At 56.6% G+C, this 26,153-nt stretch overlaps 1 pseudogene across 1 annotated transcript in view; it reads left to right on the top strand.

Moving 5' to 3' along the window:
- The first annotated feature begins 957 nt into the window (after positions 1-957).
- Positions 958-26,153, top strand: part of LOC309585620 (epidermal growth factor receptor kinase substrate 8-like protein 2) — a 152,380-nt pseudogene continuing 127,184 nt past the window's right edge. The window contains exons 1-2 of the transcript in view: positions 958-991; positions 1,100-1,176. The product of the transcript in view is annotated as an epidermal growth factor receptor kinase substrate 8-like protein 2 (transcript). The remainder of the gene's footprint in view (positions 992-1,099; positions 1,177-26,153) is intronic.

Genomic DNA, 26,153 nt, shown 5'->3' with positions numbered 1-26,153 from the left:
TTGGAAATAAGCCAGCCCTCTCTGTCTACTCTGTCGCATACAGCAATATAAGAAGCTGGGAATAGAGATCCGCAGGTTTTGAGAATAACGAGCCGGCGTTTTTCTGTAGGAAGGAAAGCAGCAAGCGCCTGGCCGCAGGAGCCGAGACGCTCGGGCTGCAGGAGCTGCAGAGCGCCCGGAGCCGGCTTTTCCCTGTGCTCTGTGCCTGCCCCCGGGCTGAGCTGGGCGGCGCTGCTGCCGCCCGGTGCCGGCTGAGCCGAGAGGGCGGCGGCCTCGGTGGCTGCCGAGCGTGGCAAGGAGCGGGAGCGAGCGGGGCCGGGTCTGTCAGCGGAGGGGAGGGGCGAAGGGCGGTTCGGAGCCGAGGGACACGGCCGTGCGTGAGCGGGGCCACAGCTATGGAAAGGAACGGGCGCCGTGCGGGGCGGTGACCGCGGGGAATGACAGCGCGGGGGGCGGCCCGGCGGGGCCGGTTTTGCCGGGCAGCAGAGGCGCGGTCGCAGCGCGACCCGGGCGGGAGGCACCGGGCGGGCACGGTTGGAATAGAGATGCCAATGTGCCGCTCTCAAGCGGGCGGCTCGGAAAGGAAGGCGCAGTTCCGCGCTCTCGGGACGGCCTAAGTGACGCTTTATTATCACCTGCCAGGACCTTGACGAGGGCTGGTGCCACTTCCGCCACACTCAAGATGGCGGACGCACTAGGCCCCCTGCGAGAGGTGTCCCTGCCGATGCCTGCCGCCGGTCGCGGAGCCGTCGCCCGCCTCTGGCGCCGCTGACCCCACCAGCCGTGTCCTCGCACCGGGTAGCACCGCGGAAAATCGCGCGGAAAGCGCGAGATCGGTGTCGGAGTCCGGGCCGGATTCAGGCAGCCGACTAGACAGAAGCCCTTGTGAGGGGGGGCTTAAATGCACCACACTAAAGATGGCGGCTCAACCGGAAGTGGCTTCTGCCAGCACCCAAGATGGCGGCGAAGGGCGGCTGCTCCGGGCTTGGAGGTGAGTTGTGAACGGGGACAGCCCCGAGCGAACGGCAGGGGCCCCGGGGGATCGGTATTCCGGCCCAGGGATTGCTGTCCCGGCCCAGGGATTGCTGTCCTGGCACAGCGGGGGAGCTGCAGGCACGGGGCACCGGAGCTGCCTCATCCGTGCGGGGCCCAAGGCGTCGCTCCGGGGTGGATTCTGTAGGGGACAAAATGAACATTTTGGGGTAAAATCTGGGTTAATCTGCAGGGGAGAGAATGAACAGTTTGGGGTAAGAATGAGCTGATCGGTGCTCGCCGGAGGGGCCAGCTCGGGCTGGTTCTGTGTTGCTGTGAAGAATTTGCTTTGTGGAAAGAAAGAGACACCTGAGACTGCCGCGGGAATCCTGGGGTGGAGCCGGGAAGGAAACCTGGTCTGACTGCGGGAATGGGAAGGGGGGGTCAGGAGGGGTCCTGGTCGGTCACTGGAGCTGCCGCCGGGAAGGCGACGTGTAACAATGTATAGCGAGGTGTAAGGAACATATTGATTACTGGATTATCTATAACAAGGTGTGAGGAACATATTGATTATTGGATTATCTATAACGAGGTATAAGGAAGATATTGATTGCTGGACTATCTAATGATACTATATAACAATCGTACAAGGAGATCTATATAAAAAATCCTCCATGGTCATCCTTCTCCCAGCCCCGCTGTGTTTTCAGGGTGTTGGGGGCAGAGTTTGGGTCTGGACAAGGCTCTCGGGCACAGGGTGGGATTCTTGGGGTGCAGGGCCAGGATTTGGACTCGATGCTCCCTGTGGGTCCCTTGCAGCCCAGGAAATGCTGCGATCCTGTGCCTCTGAGGGTGAAATAAAGGGGAGCGGTGGGGTTTGTGCCCGCTGTGTTCACGGCCCCGCCGGCTCAGGGCGGGTTAAAGGCGCAGCTGCCCCGAGACAGCGGGACCGGCCGGGGCTGCTCGCTCCCGGTGCTGCCGCCCCGTGGGGAGAGCCCGGCACTGCAGCCCGGAACGGCGCTGGACCACGGGATGGGCGTGGAACAGCAGCGCAGGGGATGCTGAGGCAGCCCAGGGAATGCTGCGGTCCCAGGGAAGGCTGAGGCGTCCCAGGGAATGCTGAGGCAGCCCAGGGAAGGCTGAGGCGTCCCAGGGAATGCTGAGGCTTCCCCTGCCCGGGGCACTCGGCAGCAAATCCCTGATGTTGAGCAGAAAAAGGAAAGTTCTGGGTTAGTGGGAGGAGGTTTCTGGAATGGAGCTGGGACAGGTGCTGATCCACGCATGGAATCACGGGCTGGTTTGGCTTGGAAGGGACCACCAAGATCATTTACACTCTGTTTGTTGTCTGGTTCCACAGCAAAGAACATCCAGAACTGCCACCTCACCCTCACGGACAGCAGGAATGCCTTCCATAGCTCTTGTTTTGGAATGGGAATGGCTGTTGGGAGCTCTGGCAGGACCAGGTAAGAAGAGAAATGGGATCATTGTGGCTGCTGCTGGAGGTGGTTTTCTGCTTTCCGGCTGTTCTTCTCATTGATCCTTTCACAGCAGTGTTCTAGGGCACATTTGAGGGTAATTCCAGGAATTTCAAAACAGTTGAAAAATGGTGGGGAAAAGATGTGAACCTGATCCATTTCTAGTAATTCCAAGCTTCTCTCACAGCACTGTTCCAGGGGAAAGCTGATGAAAGGATAAAGATGCAGAGGAACAAGTGCTGTAAACCCCCCAGGCTCTCTGACAGAGCGAACCTTCCAGTAATGCCAGTACATCGCTCTGAGAGACTCTGGGATCACAAGGTTTTCCAGGAAAGCAAAACAAGGGCGGAGATGAGGGAACAGGCTTCCAGTTAAGAATGGTTTGGTGGGTGTAGGAATGATTCTTGTATGTTTGATGCTTCCCTTTTTATTCCTGAATAATTTAAAAATGATTCCTTGAATAAATCATCTAAATTTGGGAATTTAAATTTGAGAGGGAACAGTGCAACATTAATACAGGCAGAGATCATGGAATGATGGAATGGTTTGCATTGAAAGCCCCATCTCTGAGCCTGTTCTGGGCAGGCTCCTGCCCATCGGCCACTCGTTGCAGGTGGACATGGAAGTGATGGAGGCGTTCAGGGAACGCTGATTGGTTTTCCCTGCCTCTGGCAGTCAGGTCATTAAAAAGACTAATTGACCTCTTCCAGTGGGGAGACATTTAAACAAGAGGTGCCAAAAAGAATTGGAGCTTCTGCACGATGAAATCTGCAAGTATCCAACTTAAAATCCCCCCTGGATCGTCACCGGTCCAACTCCCATGGACTGGTCACCTTGGCCAGGAGTGTCCAATCCTGCTGTCAATGCACTGGGCCGGGGTCTCATTTTCATTTCATGTAAAGACCCTCTGGGTGCCCCCCAGTCACTGGAAAGACCGGACTGGGCTCCCAGGGCAGTAATTCCAGGTGTTCTCTTCATGGGAATAGCACAGGAGCCTTCCCCTTGGCCAGAGGAGTGGCCAGTGCCTCCCTCAGTCCACAAATCCCCAGGACAGAACACAGAGAAAGCAACAGGAATATGGAAATCCCCCACAGTGGGAGATTCTGGTGCTCTGGATTAGATTTTGGATTTATAACGTTAAAGGGAGGGGTTTCAAAGACTGAAATATTATGTTTTATGACTCAAACATTTTCTTAAAAGACTTTTAAAACTGTATTACAAAAACTGCAGAAGACTCCCACACCCTGAATGGGGCCCCGAGGCCTGACACTGCTCGCTGATGAAGGTAAGATAAAGTAACAGCTCAGGGCTGGGGATATTCACGGAGCTCAGGCTTAACACCTCCAAGATGAGGAGCACAGCCCCAGGGCTATCAGCTGCCCGGGCTGGCACCAAGGGGTGGAGGGAGGAGAGGCTTTGGGTACCTTGGAAAAGCCGGTGGTCACAGCCGCAGTGACTGCCCATCCTGCACTGTGCAGAGCCCGGCTGCGGGGTCCTCACCGGGGGGAGGAAGCTCATCCACAGCAGAAGGGGTGACATGGCCCAGCACAGGGGCCCCCCGACCCTGCACCAGAGCACCAGAGATGATGCAGCAGACCCTCAGTGTTGCAAGGGACAGCGTCAAGCCGGCCCCTGCAAGAGAGGCACGTGGGCGTTCCCAGCTGGCCCAAAGTGTGCATTAACCCACGGAATTCTGCACCCTTCGGCTGGGGCAGCGTGTGGCGGCGTGGCCACGGCGCCCACGGGGGACCCTCCCCACCGGCAGGGCGGATGGAGGGGAGCAACGAGACGTCGTTGGCACCCTCAGATGGGTGATGGGCTTCCATCCAACCCCTCTCCCTGTTCCCCACGCACCCTACCCTTCTGTTTTCTATTTCTCTCTCTTCCCTTCTCTTTGTCTCTCTACTATTAAATAAAATACATCCATTTTTTTGGCAACAACATCTAGCCTCGTTTGGTTTTAATCTCGTTTCTGGGGATATTTTGAACCTTCTAAGTTCTTTCTGGTTTAGGCACAGAGACTGAGCTTGCTTTGCTTTTCTGCGTTTAAACCGGATCATAACAGGGCAGGTGTGGAGGGGTTTTTCTCCCTCTCCTGTTCATTAGTGTTACCACTGCTCTTGTTGCTCTCACTGTTACTATGTGTTGTCATTAATCTCAAATGATTGTATTTGTCTTGGTTTCCATTCTTAAACTGTTCTGAGCTGGAATTTTGTCTCTGGTCTCTTCCCCATCCCACGGGGGGTGAGGGAGCGGCTGCTGGTGCCCAGCTGGGGTCCAGCCATGGCCCCGGGCACTTCTGGGGGCTCCGAACCCGAGGGACAGGAGCGGTTTTGGGCTCACAAAGAGACCCAGTGCTGCGTTTCTGGGGCTCAGAAGCAGGCGCAGAGCTTAAAAGCAGAGACTAAATCCTGCATTGTGGAGTCCTATTAGCGCAGGCCGAGGCCCTAGGGTATATCACTGTCCCACAGCCGTAGGGAGGAGGAGGAGGAGAGAAGATCCGGCAGGCAGGAATTGTGCAGCAAGATTGATTAATTATTTTACAAACTCTTTTATAGACTTCTTTCTTCATAGTCTAATTGGACAAAGGATCAGCCTCCCCTTGGGGGTGATTGGCTAAAATCCTAAAACATCCATTGTCAAAATATTTTTCTACTGTACCATAAAGAAGACTTTTCAAGGTTGCAGGTGGCTTGGTTGTTTACATAATTCTGCTACCTCTTCTGTGAGAGAGAAAAGTCTCTCACAGAAAATAGCAAGAAAATCCTTGCTAGCAGCATTTCTCGATCTACAGAGTCCTGAGAGCAGGCTGGTATGGCCAGAGTTGGGACTCAGAAACAGTGACTAAATCCTGTTCTCAGGGCTTGAGGAAGAGAGCGAGTCCTGTGTGTTTGGGCTCACAAAGAGAAACGGAAGTGCTGCGTTTTGCTGGACCTGAATTAAAGGCCAAGTGCCGTGTTTTGATGCTCAAAGCGGGCTCTTCGGGCCAGGGCGAGTGTGTGTCTCTGAGCTCCGAGTCCTGCCTCAGGCACAGCCCGAAGCCGGGCTCGCCGGCCCCACGCAGAGCTCGGGAGCAGCGACTCAGCGCCGCGTCCGGGGCTGGCGGCAGAGCCCGGGGCCGCGTCGTGGGGCCCAAGGCGGGCTCCGGGAGGGGCTCAGGGCTGAGAGCGGAGCCCGGCCCGGCGCGTCGGGCCCGGCTCGGGATCCCGGGGCTGCCCGGGCGCCGGCACAGCCCCGGCTCCCCGCGGAGAGCCGGCCGGAGCAGGAGCGGCAGCGCCGGGCTCGGCCCCAGCGCCCGTCCCGGAGCGGCTCCTCCCGGTGCCGATCCCAGCCCCGATCCCGCCGGGGGAGAGGCGGCACCGCCCGGGACCCGCAGCGGCCGCCGGCACGACCCGGAGCCCCGGTCCCGGGAGCGGCCCCGGTGCGGCCCCGGTGCGCGGGGCGGGCCCGGCCCGGGAGAGAGGGGCGGGGCCCCGAGCGATGGAGCCGCCCCCGTGCCGGGCAGGGCGGGCCCCGGGGCCGGGCGGGGCCGGGGCTCTGGGGCGGGGCCGAGCGGGGCCGGGCGGGGCCGGGGGCGGCTTCAGGGGCGGGGCCGGGCCCGGCTCAGGTGCGCGGGGCGGGGTCCGCACAGGTGCGCGGGGTCCCAGGGCGGCTGCGCAGGGCGGGGCCGAGGTGATTTAAGCCCCCGAAATCGCCCCTGCCGCCATTTGCTCCCTCAGAGCTCGGGGAGGCTGCGGCCGGGCCGGGCTCCCCCGGCGGGGCCCGGGAGAGGCCCCCGCTCCCCCTCTTTCTTCCCCGTCTTTCTTCCCCCTGTTTCTCCTGCCCTTATCCTCCTCCTTCTTCCCCCGCTTATCACCTCTTTCCTACCCCCCCCCCCCAGTTTCTTTCTCTCTCCCCCACACCCTCCCTGTCTCTCCCAGCCCCCTGCCTGCCCTCTCCCCAGCGCCCCCCCACCCTCTCTCCCTGCTCCCCTGTGCATCCCCGACCCCCCCCGCCTCCTTTCTCCCCCACCCCTTTCTCCCCTCTCCGTACCCCGCTCCCCAACCCGACTCCCCTCTCTTCCTCCTCCTCTGACCATCATCCCTCACCCGACCTTTCCCTTCCCCCCTCGTTCTCCCCAACCCACCCCGACTCCTCTCCCTACCCCATCTCATCCCTCCCCGTTCCCTCTTTCCCCCGCAGCCGCGGGGCTCGGGGCGCCGGAGAATAAAGCCCAGAGGGCCGGAGCCCGGCGCCCCTGCCCTCGCTGGAGCCTCGCACAGGGGACCCGCTCGGCGGGTCCCCCGTGCAGTACAAAAACAGCGCCGGGGCTCCGGCTTTCCACACATCACACTGGGGATCCCCTCCTCAGGAGGGGTTCCCGGGGGGGTGGTGGGTCTCGGGGAGGGTTGTGGGTTGAGGTGGGCCCCCTCCTCAGGAGGGGTTCCCGGGGGGGTGGTGGGTTTCGGGGGGGGGGGGGGGGTTGGGGTTGGGGTGGGCCCCCTCCGTAGGAGGGGGTCCCGGGGGGGTGGGTGGGATGGGCCCCCTCCGGAGGAGGGGGTCCCGGGAGGGGGTCAGGGTGGGCCCCCTCCGGAGGAGGGGGTCCGGGGGAGGGGGGTGGGGCGGAGGGGGGACTTTCCCCCCCTCCAGTCCCCGCCCCCTCTCCCGGACCCCCTCCTCCGGACGGGGCTCACCCCGGCCCCCTCCCGGGACCCCCTCCTCCGGACCGGGGCCCCGGGGGGAGGGAGGGGGTGGGTGGGTGGGGGGGTCCGGGCGGGTGGGGCTGTTGGTTTGGCCTGTGGTCTCTATGTCTGTTCATGCCACAGAGTGACGTGACCCCCTCTGCTTTCCCCCCCCACCCCCCTCCCTCCCCGGGGCCCCGGTCCGGAGGAGGGGTTCCCGGGAGGGGGCCGGGGTGAGCCCCGTCCGGAGGAGGGGGTCCGGGAGAGTGGGCGGGGACTGGAGGGGGGGAAAGTCCCCCCTCCGCCCCACCCCCCTCCCCCGGACCCCCTCCTCCGGAGGGGGCCCACCCTGACCCCCTCCCGGGACCCCCTCCTCCGGAGGGGGCCCACCCCAACCCACCACCCTCCCTGAAACCCACCCACCCCCCCGGGAACCCCTCCTGAGGAGGGGATCCCCAGTGTGATGTGTGGAAAGCCGGAGCCCCGGCGCTGTTTTTGTACTGCACGGGGGACCCGCCGAGCGGGCCCGGCCCGTGTGGGGCTCCAGCGAGGGCAGGGGCGCCGGGCTCCGGCCCTCTGGGCTTTATTCTCCGGCGCCCCGAGCCCCGCGGCTGCGGGGGAAAGACAGGACAGAGGACGGGAATAAGGGAGCAGAGGGGGTCAAAGAAGGAGCGCAGGTGGGGGGTTCGGGGTGTGCAGGGAGAGGTGGGATGGGGGGACAGGAAAGGAGGCGGGGGAGGACGAGGACGGAGCACAGGTGGGGGGGGGTCAAGGTGCAGAGGGGGAAAGAGGGAAGAGGAACAGGGGGAGGTGGAGGGGGAAGGAAAGGTGGGAGACGGAGGGGGAGGATTGAGGGCAGGTGGGGGGAACTGGGAGGGGAAGGGGAGCAGGGTGAGGGGGCAGGGGGGACCCGGGATGGGGGCGAAGGAACGGTGGAGAAGGGGAGAGAGGGTGGAGGGGTAGGGCAGGGTTGGGGTGTGTAGGGGGACAGGGAGGGGGGATGGGGGGGACCGGGCCGGGGGGGGAGGGAGGGGAGGGCTAGGGGGGAGAGGGGGGGGGGTAGGGGGGGGGGGTAGGGGGGGGGGGTAGGGGGGGGGGGTAGGGGGGGGGGGTGTAGGGGGTGGGGGAGGGGAGGCAGAGGGGGGAGAACGGAGAAGGGTTAGAAGAAGACAGACAAACACAAATATAAAGGAAAAGAACTACAGAGACATAGAAATATGGAAATACAGAGATCTAGAGCCCGGTCCGGCCACAACCGTTCCCACCGAGCGCCGAGGGAACAAATGGCGGCGCCGCCGATTCCCGAGGCTTAAATCCCCTCGGCCCCGCCCCGCGCAGCCGCTCTGGGGCCCCGCGCACCTGTGCGGACCCCGCCCTTCACACCTGTGCCGGGCCCGCCCCGCCCCGCCCGCGCCCGTAAATGCCGGCGGATCCGCGCCCGCTCCGCTTTGTGCGGTGGATGCTCATCCTGCTCCTCCCGGGCTGTGGCGGGACCGTCGTTCGGAGCGCTGTGCGGAGCCCGGCACCGGGGGCTGCTCCCGGCGCTGCGCCGAGCCCGAGGCGCTGAGGTGGGAACGGGACCCGGGCCCTGGGATTCGGGGCTGGGTTCTGTCGGTGTCTGCTGGGGGTCCCGGGCCGAGCCGCTTGTCTCTCGGCGGGCGGGGTGCGGCTGCCGGGCTCGGAGAACTGAGGTGGGATGGGGGATGGCATTAGGCATCGGGATCGCCGCGGCTGGCAAGTGCCGCTCCGGGATAGGCGCTGGCGCCGAGCCCGGCGCTGCCGCTCCGGCTGCGGCCAGCGCGGGGCTGGGCTCCCGCCGGAGCTCCGGCTACGCTCCCGCTGCGGCCGTGGGGAGCCGGGGCCGTGCCGGTGCCGGGCCCGCCGGGAGGGCGGCGCTTCCCCGCAGCAGGCGCTGGATCGCGCCTGGAAGCGGCCGGGCCGCGGGGACCGCCCGTGCCCGCCCCGGCACCCCCCGAGGCCGCCGCTCCCTCAGCGCCGCCCGCCCTGTGGGGCGCCCCCTGGCGCAACCGGAGCGCCGGCGCTCCCGGCCCGGCCCCGCCCGCAGCCCCCGCGGGGACGCGGAGCTCCCCCAGCCCCGGCACTGCCGAGGCCGCCGCTCCCCCTGCCCCGGGCCGCTCCCCCGGGGGCCTCCCGCCCGCCGCGGCCCCGCCCAACCAGCGCGCCTGCAGCGGGACGAGCCGCTCCCCCGGCCCGGCCGCTGGCGCCGAGGCCGCTGCTGCCGCTCCTGCTCTGACTGCGCCCGCTGCGGGACCGGGGCCTCGCCGGGGCTCGCTGCTGCTTGAGCCGCTCATCCCACAACTGCCGCTTGAGACCTGATGCTCTCCTTCCTCCCCCCGCTTTCTCTGCGGCTTGCACGCTCCACTGCAAAAACCTCTGGCTTTAAAAGGCCAGGGAAAAATGTTTCCTCTTTATTTCCAGAGCACAGGAGATCCTGAGTGGCAATAGGTACACAAGGACCACCAAGTCGAACCCTTATGTGAATGGCTCCTCTGGCCACTGAACCCACACCTGGGCACTCTCAGCACCCTGCTCCAGCCAAGCCAATCTCAGCTCCTGGCAATGTCCTGCCTGGGATAGGAATGCCAAGTGCCAGCAAGGTCATTCCTATGCAAATACAACTCCTTCTTTTATGCTAATACTGCTTGCCACACCAGCCCCTGTAATTGCCATAGGGCAGAGCTCCATGGCCAGCACCTGATCATGCAACAACACAGGTGAGCAGTTGTGTGACAGCACTGAACTCTTCCCATAACCCTGATTTCCTGCCCTTTCCAGGATTTACCCAACAGCTGTAAAGGTGCTTGTTCCATGGCCCTTTCCAGGGAGAAATGAGCAAGGCAAGTCCTGAGGGTTCACTTGCTCCACAGCCAAAGCTCTTCTGGAGAGGGTCAGGGCTGCTCCTGCCTGCAGAGGGGCCTTTCCCACAGGTGAGTGTTCACAGCCCAAAATCCCAGGGGCTGCTGAGGCCGCGCCAGCTTTTGTGGCCCAGAGCTGCACAGAGCTCCCAGCAACTCCTGCTCACTGCCAGGAGTGTTCCTTGGTGCTCCTTCTGTGTGTCCCAGCTGGCAGGGAATGGGGGGAAGGAGAAGGCCAGGAGGCCCAGGAAGGGAAGCAGCAGCTCTTGTGCTTTGGATTTGCAGAGAGGAGCTGTGCCTGCAGTGTCCTGCCCGTGGCACGCAGCGTGCCAAACACACATCCCCGGAACGGGCACTGGGCTGCCCGGGCAGCGCTGGGATGGACATGGATAAAGGGCTGCCCGCGGCCCCTCGGCCAGGGGCTGCTCTGAACAGGCACCCAGAGATGCTTCAGTCCCGACAGACCCCACTGACACCCCAAAAATGCCCCAAGGAACAGCTGGCACTGGGCAATGTCAGAATGGGCTGTTTGCAGAGGGGCTCAGACAGCAATTCCCAGTGCTGACCTCCCACACACCTGCCAGCTATGTCCCAGCCACCCAAAATGCCTTCCCTTCCAGCCTGAGGCCATCATCCCTCAGCAGTGTTAAAGCCAAGGCAAGCTTCCCCCACAGCAATGAAATGCCAAGCAATGCCCTCAGAGATGCCTTCAAATGAAAGGTCAGAGTCAGAGAAATCTCTTTGGATTGAGTTGGGAGTTTTTGGGGAGCCAGCTGGAACTGCACAACTGATGGAAAGCTTTCCCAGGTGGCTCCCACTGCAGGTGCCCTGAAGGCAGGGATGTGCATCCCTTTCCTGAGGGAAAAGAACTTGCAGAGGCCACTCCTGAGGCTCTGGAATGAAATCAACTCCTGCAGGGAGAGAAGTCCTCCCGTGGGCACAGGGGCTGCCTCAGCACGGGCTGGGAGCGTGTCCAGCCAGCGCCTGTTCCTGCTTTCAAATATCACCTGGAGCCCCAGCTCGGGGGGTGCAGGCAGCTGAATTCCAGGGAACTCTGTCAGGTGCCCCCAGGGACATTGGGGGGGGGCTGGGGGATGAGGGTTACAAACAGCAAATTCTATGGAACATGAAGCTGTCCTTGCCCTGACCCTGCTGAGCTTCCCTGGAAGCTCTGCTGGGTCCTGACACAGCTGGTGTTAAATAGGCAGCTCTGCATGGGAATATCCATGCTCCAGGAGGCGCTGGGAGGCTATGCCAGTGGCAATTCAGCAGGGAATTCAGGGCTTTGGGTAGAATTCATCTGAACTAGCAAAGCCAACCCCCAAATCTGCCCACCACCCAGGGAACAATCTTTGTGCTGCCCTGGCAGCCAAAGCCCCTGGGCTGGGAAATGTCAGCAGGCAAATGGATGGAATGATCTAAATGCCAGCATCCCCCAAAGGGACAATGCCATCACCTCCCTTTGCTCCCCAAGTGTCCACTGTGTTCCCCACAGGTGCCCTGGGGATGCCAGGGAGGTGCCTTTGCCCACAGTGCCTTTCTCCTGCCCCTCTCCAGCCTGAGGCCTCTTCTCCCTTCCCTGCCAGCTGCTGCCAAGGAAGGAAGACACAGTAAGTGCTGAGTTGACCTCCAAATAGTCCTTCCCTCACCTTGAGATGACCTGAGATTTTACCCCCAAAATGTCCCCATCTGCCTCCTTCTGAGTTCCTCATTTTTTACAAGGAAGCATTCTTTCTCTGCTCTGGAGATTACCACAAGATTTGCCCCCAAAACTTTCCCCACCTGTCCACTACCTCTTTCCTCATTTCCACCTCAATCTTTTCATTCTTTGCCCTACAGATGCTTTCAATTTTTACCCCTCTGAACTTCCCTACCTGTCCATAAGTGATTACCTCAGTTTACCCCATCAAGTGCATGCTCTCTGCTACAGATCACCTCAGATTTTACCCCCAAAATTTTCTGCACATCTCCACCACTGAGTACTTTATTTTTACCTCCAAATACTCATTTTCTACCATGGAGATTCCCTCAAGTTTTACCTGCCAGATTTACCCACCTGTCCACAGCAATTCCCTCAGTTTACCTCAGGATGCTCCTGCTCTCTCCTAGAGATGACCTCACATTTTACCCCCTCAGTTTTCCCTACCTGCCCAGTTCTGATCACCTCCTTTTTACCTCAAAACATGAGTTCTTTCTTCTACTGATGAACTCGGATTTTATTACCAAAATGTCTATTTTGTCCCCTGTACACTGACTAGATTTTAAAACCCAAACCACGCAGGTTATGTCTGTCTTACCCCCAAAATGTTCATTCTGTCCCCTACAAATTAGGTCAGATTTTTTCTCAAAACCACTTATGGTTCCTACATAATTACCTCAGGGTTTTCCCCCCACATTCTACCTCATCTTGACTACTGATCACCTCATTGCTTCCTCAATATGTTCATTCTTTGCCCTACAGATCTTCCCAAGTTTTACACCCCAAATTTCCTTGCCTAGCCCCAGTGATTGCCTCAGTTCATGTCAGTGGTCACACTCTCCCTAGAGATTACCTCAAGTTTAACCCCCAAAATTTTCCTGAACTGTCCACAACTTATTACCTCATTTTTACCAAAAAAGATTCATTCTCAACCTTTAGATCATTTCAAGTTTGACCCCCCAAAATTCCCCTACCTGTCCACTACTGACTCCCTCATTCTTCCTTCAATATTTATTTCCTTTCTACCATGTAGCTTCTATCAAGATTTACCCCCAAAGTTTTCCATCTGTCTACTACTGCTTACCTCATTTTTACCTCAAAATGTTCTTTCTACAGCTTATTTAATATTATTTTTACACAAGTTTCCCTATCTGCCCACAACTGATTCCCTCATGTTACCTCAGTGTGTTCATGCTCTCCCCTAGAGATTAGCTCAGATTTAGCCCCCAAATTTTCCCCACATGCTCAGTACTCATCACCTCCTTTTTCCCTCCAAGTGTTCATTCTCTGCTCTTGAGACTTTGTCAAGTTTGGCCTCCAAAATTTTCCTTCTTTGTCTACTACTGAGTACCTCATTTTTGCTCCAAAATATTCATTCTGTCCCCTACAGATTACATCAAGTTTTACCCCCCAGTTTTTCCTTCCTGTACAATATTAACTCTTTTCTGCCCCAAAAATGTGCATTCTCTCCCCTAAACATCACCTCAGCTTTTCCCTCAAAAATGCCACCTTGCTCTGCTTGACATCCCCTCCCATTTTCCTACACAAACAATTCTTGTGTCCCCTTTCAGTCACCCCAGGTTTTCAGCTGAAAATGTCTCCTCTGTCCCCTCAAAGTCATCCCAGGTTTTCCCAGTGAGGAGCTGCAAGGAATTCAGGCAGGGCCAATGACACCAGGGAACAGCTGTAAATTCAGAGGCAGAGAGAGAAGATCTACCAGGAAAGGGGAAAGGTTCAGAAAACATTTCTGCAATTAATTAATAATTATTTCCAGTTCCCCACTGAGAAGAACACAACCTCACAGCTGTTAAGGCCTGACAGTTCCCTGCAGGGAGAGCTCAGCCCATGTGCCCAGAGGCAATCGCAGCATCTGCAAGAAAGAAAGAAGCAGCAAAAGGTGATTGCTTCTCTTTCAAAGTTATTTCAAGTGCTCACACCCAAACCCACCTTTGCTCTTGATTCTGGCCAGGTGCATGGTGAGCAGTGGGCACAGGTCATGTCATCCATGCTGGTGTGAGTGATGCTTTCTGGGGGAATTCAGCTGATCTCCAAAGTTCCCTTCCTGCCCTGTGCCTGATCTGCACAGGAGAAAACCTCTTCCAGGAAGGGATTGTGCTCCCTCTAATGCCATTTGCCCAGTCTGTTCCATGGGGATATTGCCAGCCTGGGGCAGCAGAGGCACACGCAGCTCTCAGCACTCCCTGCTCCAAGCACAGCTCAGGGCTCCTTTGCACACTGCCTCTGCCATGGGGGTTTTCTCCAGGAGAAGCCAAGGAATTGCTCCTGGAAGGGTGCAGATTAAGTTATCCCAAAGGGAAGCAAAGAGTAAGTACTCCAGGAAGAGCCCTTGGGATCTGCTGGGCTGAGGTGGGAAGGGGACATTCATTCCCTGCAGGGCCAATACACAACAACCTCCAAGCCAAAGCACAGACTGGCAGGTGGGGTCTGACAGCAGCACTCTGACAAACCTCCTTGTCATTCTTCCCTGCAGTGACTTTTGCAAGCAAACTCTGAAGCTGACAAGCCCAGAAGCTCCATCCAGCCACTCTGGAAGGAAAGGATACTCCCAGGGATGAGGCACATTCCCAGCAAACTCTCCCAACACAGCCTGGAGGCAGCGCTGGAGCTCGGGTGTGGGGCTGGGAAGGGCTGCCAGGAGCACGCAGCCCCCAGGTGGGGTGGCAGCGGCAGCAGCAAATTCCCACAGGCTGATGGCACAGCAGAGAGACAAAGGCCAGCAGTGCCCACGGGAGGTGCAGGGTTAATTCTGCTCCCTGCTCTGCCCCATCCCCGCAGGAAATCTCCAAGGGGGAGAGAAACTCTCAGGGTGCCCAAAATGCAGCATCTGTCACCCTGATCCAGCTTCAACTCAGCATGGGGGGCCAAACTCCCCCCACAGGTAAACACTGAGCTGAGCTGGTCAGTCTCAAACACAGCCCCAGTTCTCACCTCCAGCCTGCTCCTGGGGCTGCTGCCACATTCCTGACAAGGAGCCCCTTTGGACAGGGCTCTCTCTGTGTCTCAGGTGCTGGGCACTGCAGGGACCAGGGCAGCCCCCTCTGGGGACAATTGGGGATTCATCCCACACCACAGGCAGGACCAGGGGCCCTCCAGTACAGGCTGGTGGGGCCAGAGCCCCTTGGGTTTGGCTGCTCAAACACCAAAGCTTTTGGCAAAGATGGGACAAGTTAAGTGGGTTTTCCTGGCCTGAGAGAGAGAAGAAATTGTTGAAATTAAGCATGGCAATTAAGTCCACTGTGGAAGTCAAAGGCTCCTGGCTTTCCCACTCCTGTTCTGATTGCTCACTAGAGGGTTTTATCCATAAAAAAATGAGAGGTGGCACCAAATAAAAGAGCTCTTTTTCAACATTTTTCCCCTACTTACTTTCATACCTAAAAAGGATGTCCATTTTTTCTTAGTGCATTCTTTGCCTAATTTTAACAGAATCGTTTTCCTTCCAGGCCCCACTTGTGGGTTCTTCACTCCTTTGCCATTGGACTTTGGACAAAGGAAGAGAAGCATCTGCTCCAAACGGGTGTCATCCTATGGGGAACACACGCTGCCTCACTCTCCCCATTCTGGATGCTGGCTCCAATCCAGTCTGAGTTTTCCCCTGTTTTCCATGTCTAAGGACAGGAACTTGTCCTGGTCAGGGTGTAAGGCCTTAAACTGCACCTTGATCTGGGGGGCTGGGACTGGGATTCCAGCAGGGAATTCATTGTTTTACAAATAAAAGTTATTCCAGGGAGCTGCTGCTTCACCACACAGTGTCAGCAAAAGAGAGAGAACACCAAAGGTGTATCCAAAAACAAGGATGGAATGATTCCTCCTGCTTTGAGTGGGATCAGGGCTTATGCTGCCCTGGAATGACAAAGAACTTCTCCCTCAGCCCCCTAGAGAGCCCTCAAAAAGCCAAAGTGCAGCAGGGAAGGAAGGAAGGAAAGGCACCTGCTGGGGACAGCACAGCTCCAGCTGCTCATGGGGACTGGGACTGAGTCTGGAGCCAAAAGCCCCTTCCCAGGCTGGAGGGGCTTGCCTAAAGCACCACCTCTGGGAAGCAAAGGGCTATGGAAGAAATGGAGTGGGAATTTACAATAATAATCATAACGGATCGGGAAAGAGCAACAACAGAAGCAACAATCATTCCAAGGGAGCAGGAGGGATGCTGAGCTTTAAACAAGGTTTGAGTGAGGCAGCAGCTCCTGGCAGTTCTAACCCACAGCTCCAGCTCTGCGATTCCAGGAGCACTGCAAGCTCCTCCTGCCCAGTCCCTGGCTTTGCCTCCTGCCAGTACTCGGCACCTCGGGCACGGGTGGCTGCGAGTGCTCCAGTGCTGCTGCCCCGAGGGAGCGGGAAAATGGCCACTAAACCCCTTCCCACTGGGCTGGCTCCGAGCTCTGGCTGGGGAAAACATTTGGCACCCCTGGCATTTCAATGCAATCAGTTTCCATCACTTTGAAGATGCACTGAATAAACCCAGGGCACATAAGTAAACCTCTCCCCATAAGGAGAGCCCCAGGGAATACACAATTCTTCCTATGCCTGGCCAAAGAAACCAGGAGCCAGGTTTTGGGGAAGAGACTCCAGACTCTTATCTCCTTCCCTGGCTGTAAACCACTTGCAGAGGCTTTGGAGTTCATACAAGCTTGTCAGGCTTTGGCTACTTCATTTAAATTCTATTCAGATACTGGAATGGAAGTGTCCTAAAGGCACCTCACTCAGACTTTAAGCCCTCTACCACCAAAGAATTTAGATGCTCTTTTCTTAGGAACACCCCACCTCTGCTTCTTTAGGTGTCTCCATGTGGGACATCAATTAAATGCGGACAAATTTTAGAATGCAGCTTCCAAGTCAAGTTACCTGCTAGGAAATTACTCCAGCTCTCTGGCACCTTGGGCTGTTTTAAACACAGCCTGGCCCTTCATGGCTGAGGCTCTGAGCTACACAACTTGTGAGCTGGCAAGTAACAGCAGCTGAGGTCTCATCCCAGCTGTACACAAAAACAGGGAGTGGGGGCTGCACTTGGATACATGCAGGCAGGGTTGGGCCCCTTCTGAAAGCTTCAATCCCTGTTTTTCAGAGACTCAATCAGGGATAATGACATTTTAGCAAAGCTCTCTTAAGGCACGTGAAAACCCGAGCAAGAAAATGGAATCAAAGCCTTTGTTCCACTGGCCTCACGCCCCAAATTCCAACGGGACAGACAAGTCCCTCTCCTCGCAAGGCAACGTCTCCTACCTGGATCTGTGCCTTCCCCAGCCTTTGGTGGCCGTTGTCTCCATCCTCCCACACCTCCTCATCTTCCTCCTCAGCAGGCCTGGCTTCCTCATCCTGCAGAGCAAGCACAGGGACACTCACCAGCCTGCTCATCCCAAACCTGGGCAGCAGGGATGGACTGCTGGGACCCCCTGGACACTCACCCCTCTGCTGGGCACCATCCCTGCTCTGCAGTCCATTCCCGTTCCTGGCCTGGCATCTCCTTTGAACGGGATGTTAAACCACAACCACTTGCTCTGCTGGGTTTTGGGACATCAGAGACTCCCCCAAGGCAATGGACAAAGCTCCTGTTCCCACAGCCTCTGCCTCCCAAAGCCCTGCTAGGGCCAGGCAGAGCAAGGGAAACCCCTCAGTTCCTGCTGGAAATTTCCTCTTGTGCCCGTAAACCCAGGGAAATCGTGGCTGCCCCATCCCTGGAAGTGTTCAAGGCCAGGCTGGCCGCAGCTTGGAGCACCCTGTGGATGGAATGAGGTGATCCTTAAGGTCCCTTCCCACCCAAATTATTCCGCCATTCCAGGATGATTCTGTGATCTCTCCCTGCATTTATTTTGCATCGTTTCCTCTCTAATCTGAATTCCCAAATCGAAATGATTTTTTAAAGAAATCATTTAAAATTATCCCAGGAATAAAAAGGGGTGCATCAAACATACAAGAATCATTCCTACCTCCATCAAATCATTGTTAATTGGAAGCCTATTTCCTCATCTCTGTCCTTAGTTTTCCTTTCCTAGGAAACCTTATGATCCCACAGTTTCTCCAAGAGATTTACTGGGATTGCAGAAAGGTTTGCTTTGCCAGGGAGGCTGGGGGGTTTACAACACTTGTTCCTCTGCATCTTTATCCTTTCACCAGCTTTCCCCTGGAACGGTGCTGCAAGAGAAGTTCAGAATTACTAGAAATGGATCAGGTTCACCTTTTTTCCTCATTCTTTTCCAACGACTTCAAAATTCTTGGAATTATCCTCAAATGAGGCCTAGCAAGCTACTGTGAAAATATCAATCAGAGGAACATCTTGACAAGAGAAAACCACATCCAGCAGCAGCCAAAACAATGCCACTGCTATTCTTACCTGGTCTCCAGGTGCTCCAGCCAGAGCTCCCAACACCCACTGCCATTCCATGAGGGTGAGGAGGCAGTTTTGGACGTGTTCTTTGCCACGGGATGGGATAACAGAGCCCAGAGGGTCTTTGTGTCCCTTCCAAGCCACCCCATGATTCCATGATACCATCAGCACCTATACCAATTCCATTCTGGAAAGCCCAATTCCATTCCTCCCATCAACTCAGAATTTCTCCCTTCCTCTCTCTGCTCCACATCAGGCATGTGTTGCCACAGGCATGGGATGCCTCAGCACTGCCTGGGAATGCCACTCAAGGCTGCCCTGGTGGCCTCAGTGCTCCAAAATGCCCAGCTGGCTCCCGTTCCAGTCAGGAATGTCCCAAACAGCAGCGTGGGGTGTGCCCTCTGCATCCCACCATTGGGGCAGCTCCCATAGAATGTGACCGACTTACTGGGTTTGGAATTCCCGGCTTAAAAGTCAGGTGGTGGAATATCCTCTCCTGGGAATATCCGGAAGACCAGAAGGCTCCCTGGAAGCCACAGGTCAGGGACAGAGTCAGATGAACGATCCTGAACTGGTTTTCAGGGGATGCATCCCCAGCCTGTGGCTGCAAAAACTCCAGAGCTGGTCCTTCCCCTTGGGACAGCCAGGGAAAACATCCCCAGCATGGATTTCTGACAGGAAAAAACTCACTGCTCCAGGCTACTTGGCTCCTCCCAAATCCAGGCCAGCACTCCAACAGGCTCTAAGGACAAAACAACAGCAAAGACCATCTCAGGGCACACGCCATGAGCTGGGCGTCACATTCCTCACTGGAACTGGGCTGTTCCCACATCCCTGGGACAGTCGGGAGCATCCCCCGTTCCTCACTCTTCCATTCAGGACAAAGAGACAACAGAGCTGTCAAACAGCCAGTGTGTAACCCCAACAATCCAGGGAAAACCACCTTGCTCTGGGGAGAAACATCATGCCCAGTTATGGAAAAAGCCAAAGAGCAGTACTGGAAACACTCCCGGGCATGGAGGCTCCCAGCTCCGGAAATGCAGCTCACAGGCTTCTTCCCATGGGAACCCCAATCTTGCCCGGGACTGGGCTCAGGGAGAAAGTCCTGCCCATTCCACCACTCTGGCACAGACACCCCAGGAAGGTGTCCCTGACCATGGCAAGGGGCTGAACAGGATGGTCTGTAAGGTTCTTGCCAGCACAGACCATTCCAGGAGTTTAAGGTGGATTTGAGCAGCTCCTGGGGACATGAACACCACCCACACCTCCCACCTGGCTCAGCCCAGAGTCCATCCAGCACTCACAGAGAGCTGCTGGGAGCTGAAATTCTCCCTGCTCCCCCTGCCTCCAGCTCCTGGGAAAGAGGAGCTGCATCCTGGTGGGTGCCCCTGGCTCTGGGCAGCTGTTGCCTTCAGGCGGGGGGATGGCTCGGGCAGCTCCGGTGACTGTTCCGCCTCGATGATTTTGTGTTTTCCTGCATTTCCCTGGGCTGGAGGGGAGCAGGGGGTGCGGTGGGAGTGCGGGAAGGCAGCGGCGGGGAGGGCAAGGAGTGGGGCCGGGCACCGCACGGCGCAGGGGGGCTTCTGCTGGCACTGGAGGGGCGCGACCGTACGGAGGCGTCCCCGCCGCTGCCGGCCACTGCCCACGGGGCTCCTGCCCGCCCCCGGCGCCACTGACCCCACACCCCGTGTCCCCACACTGGGAACCACCACGGAAAATCATGCTGGAACCTCTAATCCTGAGCCCAAGCCTTGACCTTTTACCCCCTGACCTTTGACCCCTTGACCCATTCCTTGACAACCCGACCTTTGATCCCTGACCCCTGACCTTGGACCATCCACCTTTACACCTTGATCCCTGACTTTTGACCCCCAACCTTAGCCCTTTGACCCTTACCTTTTGACCCATGACACCTGACCCCAGGACCTTTGACCCCCCTGAGCCCTGTGACCTTTGCCCCAACCTTCTACATGTGACCTCTGTGCTATGACATTGACCACCTTGACCTTTGACCCCTGGACTTTGACCTTTGATTCCCTGACCCCCCAACCTTTGCCCTGACTTTTGTCCCTTTATCCCCTAACCTTTAACCCCCTCTACTTTATACCCTGCACTGCTCTTGCTGCCTGGAACCCCTCACTCCTGCTCTACACGCCCCAGCCCCCAACTCGTACCTGTCACTCTCCAGCCTGCAGATGTCATCCCCACCTTTTTGGTGTGGGGCTTGGCCTCCTCTGAGGGTTCCAGGGTTATCCCAGCACCAGGCTTACTGAGCTGTGCTGCACTGAGGGTTCCAGGGTTGCTGCATTGTGCTGCTGGTGGGGGGAAAATGGTGCTGTTAGGGGTGGTGTAAGGGCTGGTGCACCTTTTCCCTGTATTCCTAACCTCCACTGTGTACTCTCCACCCTGTTAGGGAGGCTCTTTGTTTGGCTGCACCCAAACCTTGGCGATGAACATCGCCTCACAGACAGGACGGGACCAAGGAAAAACAAAACCCAGATGGGGGAGAAAAAAAACCTCACAGCTGGCTGTTTTCTTATTATAAAGTTAAAAATCAGTTGAAAAAACTGAAAGGCAAAAATCACACACACAAGGTTAGAACCAGTCAACACACACGCTCTCACAGACTGACACACGCAGACACAGACAGACACACACTCTCACAGACAGACACCCCTTCTTCAGCTTACACACTGACTGCAGCCCTTACTCACAACACTCCACTGATGAAGACGCTTCAACGCATCTTCCAACTGCTGCTCCCTGACGTGGAAGGGCAGATTCTGGGAAAAGCGGTAGCATCGGTGACTGCAGGGATCGGAATCGGCCTTGGGGACCTGCAAGACAACATGAGGCAGTCTACAAGTAGCTGACAGCTCGGAGTTATCCCCATACACCAGGCCCGTAAGTTTTCTACACAAAACCCCACAGACAAGAGATGAACCACAAAGTTTTACAACTGTTCAACCCAGCCATGACTCTACGTGCCAGGGCAGGGCAGCTCCAAGTGTAAGCACACCAAATAGAAGCAAAGATGACACGAGGACTTGAGATAACTCTCCAGAAGATAAATTCTAGACCCGATATGCTTGGAGGCAATGGAACCTACGGAACTACCACAGTGAGGAGGGTCCAGAGAAGTCCATGGCCCATGAAAAAAAGATACTACCAAAAGTGAGAAGGAAGATGGATGAGAACATCTTGTGTACTCCTTCTGCTCTCCAAAAGCAAAACTGTAAAGATGCCGGAATGAGCCCGATCCGGGAAAGGACGCGAGCAGAGACCCCCGCTGCCGCTACGGCCCAGAACGAGGCCGAGAAAGCACCGAGACGTAACAAAGCCCTGTGACACAGGAGAGGATGGACACAAACTACAGAACACAGACACAAATGACATAACACAGACACGAGCTGAACCTGCCCAGCAACGGGCACAAGATTCCTAGAGCAAGATGAGCCAGAAGCTGGCGATGCCGAAGGAAAGAAGGCTCTATGGCAACAGCACGCGACAGTGAAACGTAACTCCTTCCAAGAAGCCAGTGCCAAAGCAGCTCAGAGGATGCTTGAGAAGCTCGGCAGGCCTAGAGAAGGAGGCAATGACTGCCAGGTGATACAAAGGGATCCCTAGGGAAGGACTCTGCCACCAAAGGCTGAAGTGACGTTGCAAAACGTGACCAACCAGCAAGTGGCCAAGATGCCCGCGGGCGGCTACGCCAGCGAGTAGGTGAAATGGAGACCGTGGCGATCGTGCCAGACCCGAAGGCGAGCTCCTCGGGCAAAAAGATCCACGATGACGGCGAGACTCAAAGGCCGATGACAGAGATGGGTGGGAACTGCCCTGCCCAGCAAAGGCTCGGGTGATGCTGAGGAGAAACCCTCTCCCTTTACTTCCAAGGGGCCCTCCCACAACAGCCCTCTCCTCTAAGCTAACTTCCAATTGCCTCCTGGAACTCCAAAGGCCTTTCCCTTCTCCCAACCACCGCTCCCAACACTTAGCTTTCTGAAGACAAACGGACAAAATCCATCCTTGGCAGAAAAAATGCATCAGCACCTCAGATGTCAACACGTTCCCCACGGTCCGCTTTGGCAGCTGCAAAAGATGGAGAACAAGGAGAAAATTCAGCCTCTGACAACACACGCCAAAAGAGACCCCTTCCGCAAGGCCCCCTCCCTCGAAACTGCCGAGGCTCAGCGCTTACCTGCTCTCTCCAAACTTCAGCTCCACACCTGCTCACGGTACCTAAGACAACAAAACAGAAAACGTCACTGTTGCCCTCCAGAAGAGCATCCCCGGGCTACTCCACACCACTGCCCCGGCTCACCTCAAATCCTGATCTGACTCTGGAGGTGGCCAGGACAAACCTGCACAATGAAAAGGGACACGCTCAGCACGCTGCCATAGACCGCTGGCCTATCAGCCACCCCACCTAAATGCCAACTCACCTGCTCGCCTCTGGCCCTTGGCACGCCCAGGGCAGCAGCAACACCTGCAGAGAAGCAAAGCAAAAACACACAAAACATGCTGAGAGACTGTGAAACCACAGCCTCCCTGCTCCGACTGAAGTACACCACACCTATACCTTAGGCTTGCACCCTCCAGCATCCAGGGCCAGGACATCCTGCAAGTGGACCACCTAAAACACACAAACAACAACGGATGCTTAGAGCTGCACCAAAAATTGAGACCGAGGCCGTAACAACTCATTCTGTCCACCGGTCACTGCTCACCTCGCTCCATCGCCCCTGACTGCCAATATCCGGCATTACTTCCAAAAAAAAAAAAAGACATGGAACAATGCTGTAACATAGTAGCATGACATAGCCCAGCAGGACTGCAGAGAGGGGCAGAGAGGGAAAGCCGGCCAGGATCTCGTTCCCAGCCCTGAGCAGGGGCTTTACTGGCCTGACTGTCCTGTACTACCCGAGCTCTGGGGACAATGAACCAGGCTCAGTCCCTGCCTCACCACTGGCACCCTGAAATTCTGGCACTGCAAGAGTCAGGGGAGGTTTCAGCAGTGATTTCAGCAAGGTCAGAGCCGCTCCCAGCAAAAGCTGTTCTTAGACTACTCCTGGCAGAAGAACCCAGAGTACCTGCCACTGCAGGATGCTTGTGACTTCCAGGTGGAGGAGAAGGGTGGAAACAATCCAAGATGAAGACAGAATGATGAACACAGCAAAGAGGATTTCTGTATGCTCTGCACTGTTTTGTCACGTTCAGCCCTTCCTGGGCTGTTCTCTGCTTGTTGTTCTCAAGATCAACATCTCCGACTAAGGGCGGGTGATGTGAATTCCAAGGAAGTACAATTCAATTCTCCCCTAGATCTTTCCCTAAAGTACAAGATACTGATTCACCTCCCTTCCCACCAGAGTCAATCAAAGACTATCCAAAAACGTAAATTATGATAATGCGGAATCTGGTCTCCATTAGAAAAATTAATGTAGTATTTTTTATCAGAGCTTTGGTTAAATGTAACAACGCAGGAAGTGCCTGTGCTCAGGTTATTGGAGAGTGCGAGGTTTTCTCATCGCATCAGCCCTGTCAGCTGACAAATGTGGCTGTGCACTAAGGCACAAAGCACCGACGTTTGCACACTACAGCTGGAATCTGCTATCTCCGTGTGCAGACGCAACCACTGCTCATCACAGATAAACCCACAAGGGCTGCTCCAGCACTGACTTACCTGGGGAAAAACCAGCACTAAGAGGAGCAAAATAAAAAGCATGGGAGTAGTAGTTTCACCCTGAGCAGCTCCGTGAGATGGGCAGGAATCAGAGAATCCCCTGAGTAACTCTGAACTTGCTTTTCCTGATCACCTTTCACAGAATCCATAGCAGCAACCCATGAACATCCCGTGTGTAGGTTTATTCCAAAACCCACTCGCAGAAACATCAGGATATTGCACCTAAAGCTGCCTCTGCCAGAGGGAAGCAAGAGCTGGGGCTGGGAGAGGAAACAGGCAGGAACTTGCTCTCAGGAGAGGCAGCACGTGGGCTGCTGGCACTGCCAGCAGGAGGACGCAGGTGGGAGCAGGTAAAATTCCAATACAAAATGCAACTGGGGAATGTGACGGTGCAGAGGCTGTAGGTTGGCAGTCTAAGACTTTGGGGTTTATCACAGCTCTGCAAAAGCACCGAATTTCGCCAGCAGGTACCACTCATCCTCCTCAGGACAAGCTTCCAAGAGTTCATCTCTCAATTTGTGCCCCAGTGTGGGCCAAGTGCTGGTGGAGCCTGGGCTGGCACCCCGAGCTCTCACCCCAGCTGGCACCCCCAGGGCTTTCCAACGTGCCACTGCCACCCAAGCCACAATGGTGGGGCCTGAGGAAAGGAAGGAATGAGGAGGGACTTAGGACACAATCCTGCCCTTCAGACAGGCAGATTTACCTGTGCTCCAGTCTCAAGGGGGCTCTCAGTGGATAACTCAAGCATCCCGCGTGGGACACTGGGGCCAAGGAGCAGCTGGAGGCAGCTCTGTCACCTGGGCTACCTGTGTGTAGCCATATTTAGCAATAACTGAATTGATTGAAATAAAGGGTAAAAGCTTGACTCAGCCTGTAACTTTCACCTTTCTTTCAAGTGCAAAAAGAAGCAGAAAAATCCATTCATATTGATGCTTTCCAGCTATGTCTCTTTCAGATTCCCAGGTGTTCATCCCCTCACAGAGTTTTAGCGGTGACACAGAAGAAAGTTCTTTGCGTGCTGCCAGAAAAATGAGATTTCTCCCATTTTTTATTTTTACACCTAAAGTATGAAAACATTATCATCACACAGAATAGTTCTGCACACTCTCCTCTGGGCAAGGGGAAGATTCCCTGATAGGCAGATTCCAATCCCTCCTGTCCATATTTACATCCCTAAGGCCTCAGACCCTCTGTAGGTAACCACGGGGTTCCCAGGTGAGAGGAGTCACTGTGAGAACAGAATTAAACCCCAAAGCACCTCTGAGGAGACAGCGCCTGACTCTGGGAGTGCCTCCCTCTCGCGTGGAAGGTGTGGCTTACTCAGGAGTTACTCCAGGAGTTCCTACTCTGCCCAGGCCAGGCCTGCTCCGGACACTCCCCGTGCCCTCAGAGCCACAAACCCAGCTCAGGGCTGGGCTCAGAGCTCCAACACCACCAGGAATGAGCACTCCCTGAGCCCCCTGCCCTCCCAGCCCTGCTCTAGGCTGGGCAGGCACTGAGGGGCTCACTGACACCTCCAGGGTGGCTCTTTAAAGGTGGTGGCACAGGTGCTCCACAGCAGACCTGTGCCAGACCCAACTTCTCCACGGGCAAGGAAGAACCTCCCAAAGCAGGTGACACAAAAAGCTCTGGTGTGGCCCAGGGACTGCTCAAGGTCACAACCAAAATTAGTTCTGAGCTCAGGGTGGTGTCACTTCAGTTCCCTGCCACTGCTGCCACTTCCTGCCACCTTCAGCTTTTGCTCCAGGCACCAAAATATGATTTTTTCAAGGCCAGCCCATCTAAACTATCTGAAATTGCAGCCTGGCCGATCTCGGGAGCTCCCACACTCACTCATGAGGATGAAGTGACAGACCAGCAGTGAGCACTTCTCCCTCTTCCAGCCAAGCTGTGAATTGCTCCTCCCTCAGCTTCAGCAACCACTTTTCGTGCCAGTTCCTGAAGAGAATCTCGTGCTGAACATCCATCACTTTTTCAGTGCAGAGCATTTGGCTTCATCCTCAAGCCCTAGAAACACTCAGCTAAACCAGCACTAAAACCTGATTAAACTCGCATCCTGCACAGCACAATGAACTTGGACTTGGGCAGGAATCAGAATATCTGGGAATGAAGAGAACCCAAGAGCTCGGAGAGGTTTGCTTTGCCCTTGTCCTGCCTTGGGCTCCTGGCTCTGCCACAGCAGTTACAAGAAGCAGAGCAGCGACCTCCCCTCCCCTCCTCATCAACACAAACCCCCAAAAGCAGAGTTTGTCTCTCTCAGACCCACCTTGAGCTGTGTCCGCAGCAACAACGAGGCTGTTGAAAGCAGCAACCCCACAGCTCGGCGTCTGCAGGGCTGCACCCTCTCCATCCTACAGCCTCTCCATCTCCCCACAGCTTGGAGTGATCTGTTCTCCCAGTTTAGAGAAGGTGACACCAACCTCACTTTGGTTTGGGTACAAACTCTGAGG

The sequence above is a fragment of the Coloeus monedula genome (assembly GCF_965178545.1).
Source record: "Coloeus monedula genome assembly, contig: HAP1_SCAFFOLD_81, whole genome shotgun sequence".
Taxonomy (NCBI): Eukaryota; Metazoa; Chordata; class Aves; order Passeriformes; family Corvidae; genus Coloeus; species Coloeus monedula.
Note: the sequence above shows the minus strand (reverse complement) of the source record. Positions and strands in the feature narration are given on the sequence as shown.